This window comes from Syngnathus acus, chromosome 21, assembly GCF_901709675.1.
Source record: "Syngnathus acus chromosome 21, fSynAcu1.2, whole genome shotgun sequence".
Taxonomy (NCBI): Eukaryota; Metazoa; Chordata; class Actinopteri; order Syngnathiformes; family Syngnathidae; genus Syngnathus; species Syngnathus acus.
The window spans coordinates 14,198,939-14,203,663 of record NC_051105.1 but is presented as its reverse complement, the minus strand read 5'-3'; positions in this window follow the sequence as shown (position 1 = coordinate 14,203,663).

The window sequence follows — 4,725 nt, the reverse complement described above, 5'->3', positions numbered from 1 at the left end:
TGTTTTCAATAAAAACATGAAGAACTCACGTTTGCGTCAGTCAATTTTAATTTTTATAAAGGATTATTCTCATTTGATGTCTTTAAATTCATCCGCGTTCTGCCATTGAAGCGGGGTGCATTCAAAGACCAGTCGTACAGACGGAAACGTTTTGTGATCAAATCTTTCATAACGAGAATGATTTGAGTGAATTGATTTGAATGAATAATTGAGAAGAAATTTCAGTTCTGAAGGCTCCTTTTGTCCCAAGCAAAGTGACAGATGGTGGGGAGGGGGGATAAAAATTGTAAAATCAATTCACTCAAATCATTCTCGTTATGAAAGATTTGATCACAAAACGTGTGTGGCTTTTTCTTAAATGAACACGTTTGACATTGCTATCGTGTCAGCTTTTAATTATATTGCGCTGTCATGTTAAAGCAAATTAATAAATGCAACAATATTAATTTGCTTTGAAAATACCTGAGTAATAAAATAAAATGGATGGATGGATGAATGATGATCACAATTAAGTATAAAGTCTCCTTTGTAATATATACTCCTTGTAGCCTGTACCCAAAAAGAGGAGTTTCTTTGCATCGAGGTTTATGCAAAGAGCTCACGTAATTATATTGTTGCGTTTTGGTGAAGTGAATGAGTGTTCCGTCTGTACGACTGGTCTTTGAATGCACCCCGCTTCAATGGCAGAACGCGGATGAATTTAAAGACATCAAATGAGAATAATCCTTTATAAAAATTAAAATTGACTGACGCAAACGTGAGTTCTTCATGTTTTTATTGAAAACAACATAGTGCTGACGCCGTACGACATGGGTTTTTCGCTTTCCAAATAAGGGGTCGTCACTAATTATTTGTGTTTAGATAAATGTCTGAGCTATAATGGTGTAATTAATGATTAAAACTTGAAAGTATCTGTTTATTGTATTCGCTTATATGTTTAATAAAGACAAAGCCATCACAAAACTGTTGTAATTATTTAGATTTTGATCTAAATTAGCCTTGAATAAAGACTAAGCGCTCACATGAATTAACAGAAAAAATGGACAGCCGGACTCGGACCCGAACTCGGACTCGGACTCATGGTCAAGAGGCCGGACTCGGACTCGGTGCAAAAATCCGACCGAGTCCACAGCCCTGCAAGGAACGCTACATCAGAGACTGCACAACTTTCTACTAACCTACCGCAACAGTCCACATGCAACCGCCAAGACATCTCCTGCTAGCCTGAAGCTAAAGAGAGCACCACATTTGACCTCTTGAAGCCCTCAGCAGTGATGGACATTGTCCAATGTCAACAGGAGAAACAGGTTAGGTGCAGAGAACAGAAGGGCAAAGAAAGGCAAGGAACTACCATAGCGAACCAAAGTGGATTCCTGACACTGTTATTGCGCAAACTGGACCAGTATCCTATCCAAACTGTCCAAACGTCTGATATCGTATGGAGGAGACATGTTGATCAACTCCTACAGACTCCGTCAGTGCCAGTGGAGCTGTCCCTCAGAGATTGCCCTGATGCACCTGTCAGTGTCAACACACTGGTTCACATACCCTCACAAGTGCAGGACTCAACCGCACCAGAGCCAACAGTCCCAGCTGAGGATGTGACCGAAACAGGGATTGAGACATCTTCCTTTACAGAAGCCCCTGCAACGAGTTCACCATTGGACGACCATAGGGCTAATACTGTGCCTTCAGATAGGAGATATCCTACTCGAGAGCGGCGGCCTCCTGCATGCCTGGACTTATAGGTTAGTGAATGACCCGAGTTATGGGGGGCAGAATATCCCCATGGGTATAGTTCGAGGTCCACCCTCACCCAAACTTAAGGGTTCATGGGAACATTATTGTCATAAATAGTCTGGACCATATATGATAATTGTTTAATGGTAGTTATTGATAGATCTTGGAGATGTTAAGTTATAGTGGCATAAGACTATGTTGTTCATGCATATAGCACGTTCATTGTAAGAGGGGAGGAGATGTTGTGTATTTTGGGCTAATTTAAGTTCCGTAGTAAGGAACCCCCGGAAGTGGGATGGGTTACTTCTGGGCGGCATTCTGTGTTGTGTGTGTGTGTGCGCCAGTGACGTGCGGTGAGGTTCATGACTGGGGAGGCACTGACGTCACCCCCCCCCCGGTAAAATTTGTCCGGCACCTAACCGTGTCACAAAAATGGTTGGGGAACGCTGCTCTAGTGTGGCTTATTCATTATTTAATTTGAACTATTTTAATTAAAATCTCATGTCAGCAGTCTAAACACATAAAACCCCTCAATAAAGCACATGAAATCAAAAACTTGTTTTCGATCGTGCGTACCACTCCGTTCCGAAGTCCCGTTGTCCGAATCAAACCTTTTAACTCCGGAGTTGGTCTTCCTTTACTGATGACCTCATGCTTCGACCGAAAATCCATATTTGAAAATCGTTTGAATATGTAATCCTCCATTGTAAAACGAAATGTAAAAACAGAAAAGAAAAGGAAAAAAACAAATGTAAAATGAAACTGTTGTGAATTTTTATTCTGGTATCATGCAATGTAGTATATCTCACTAGTAAGCCTAAGTGTGACCGGGTCATGTTCGGGTCAGGTTTGTGTGGGATTGTTTGGGGCTTGGTCCAGGAATGTAGGCTCATTGGCACCAGACACATCTGGTTTCCATTAACAACTGCTAAGATATGCACCGTGTAGAGTTAGGGACTGGCTGACTGGGGGTTCATAGATCATCCAACAGCCCCGTGTGCGCGCACCCGAGTGAAGGGAAGCGCGGGGGTATAGGTTTTAGGGGAGAGTAGACAAAGGGACTCGACATCTTGGCTAGGGCGCGAGACACTTCTCTCTGACATCGGTTGAATAAAATCTTTCCCCAATCAGCCGTGTGTGACTGAAGTTTTCCTTCCCCAAGCCAGCCACTTTTTCACCGTTTGTTTGGAAGACCAGCTGACCATCGAAGAGAATTCACCACAATTTTTGGCGTCACAAACAGTTCTCGTGTCCTTCGGGGAGCCCTCGTCCGCCTGGGTGCGAGCATCGATATGTCCGGCCGGCAGGCCGAGTTTGAGGTGAGAAGCTTTCACTCACAGTATCGCGATGTGCTCGTGCCTGGTGTGGGGGGGACGGAGGGGCTCCTAAGGGGGACAGTTAATGGGCCTGGTGTGCCAGTGGCTGGCAAAGGGGGGGGATTTGTCTCCCCTAGCGGAATGTCGACGAGATGTGGATTTTGAAAGGGGGGAGTAGCCCCAATAGGAAAATGAAAATGTTCAATAAAAATAGAAAAAAGAAAAAGGCAAATAAAAATGGAAAAATAGCATAAAACAGTGTGAGTGACATGTCTGGTGTGAATGATGAATGAGAAAGAAAATGCCCCGAGTGAGAGGGCAGGTTGGACAGGACGGGATGTCTGGGGCATCGCCGCTCGGCTGTCACGGGAGAAGAATAATAGAAAGTCCCATAAAACGTGGACTTTATTTTGGCGACAGATCCGATGGAGGATAGAAATTTTAGCTGTGTGATTGAGCCGAAAACACAGATACAATTGAACACTGTTTGCGACAAGAGACGTGCGCCACCAAGCCACCGGAGGCACAATTCCCGGGACGTGCTGGGACGTTGAGATCGCACCCAATGTGATCGTTGAGATGTTCGGTGGTGGCATTTGTCTCTATAAAGGTCGCACAAAAAAGGGAGGCTTGCTGCAGACCGCGATTGGCAGAGCGGAGGAGTGCGCAGCCTTGGCATCCGTAGCTGTGTGAACGAATGTGGGAGAAATACCGGCTGGGTCTGGGACCAGGGTGCCGAAGAGAATGACGCGCGCAGACCACGTTATTTGGGCACTGATCAGATTAGGAGTTTGTGCGGGTTGCGCGGTTCCCCCGGCTGACCGCTGGCGCGTTAGCCTCTTAGAGAGATACTCTTTGGGCAACTTACCTGGGGAACTGGTGCACTGCGGTCTGTCAAACGCGCACTTTTTATCAAAGTGTCACCGGCTTCCCATCAAAGGGTTCGATAAGCCGGGGTGAAGGGACTCGTCCGTATCTAACCACCCGAGTGAAATTAATTCTACCAGAATCAATCTAATTTCTTTATGACGCCAATCCCTCTCAAGTCAACCGACGCGCGTGCCGAGTAACTCAATTCGAGGCGAGTCGTCGAAATGACCGCGCCATAATGATGGTTCCCTTCGGTTGTTTGATGCTTTTGTTATGTTACGGATATTTTTAGATGTCTTTGTTAAGACCTCAAGGATTCGTTAATTTACTAGAGCGCCCTCGCCCTAGCTGAGCTCAAGATAACTACTTCGAACCAGATCTGACAATTCCTGATGTTAAGGATTAAAGCTGTCTTCACTTTAAAAAGAATTGAACGGATTTAAAGAATGACTATGATAGGGAAATAAAGACATTTTAAAGTTGTAATTACCGCATATAAAACCATGCTCAACATAGTTAATACGAAATAATGGATAACCGAATTAAGGCTTAAGAAGAGAAAGAATTACAAGTCGAAAAAACAAAAAACAAGACTCACCCACTCAGAACAAAAGAGGAGAATAAAGGTCTAAAATCTTATTTGGTTGAACAAGTCGAGTGATCGGCTCTCCTTTGTTCCAAAATCCGAATTCTGTTTAAAAAAGAGGAAAGGTCTGGCCGTGAGGAGCATAGCCAAAAAAGTAAAATTGGCGTCTTCCCCTTTCTGCCCGGAGCGGCTGTCTCCTCTGCCTTCCTCGAA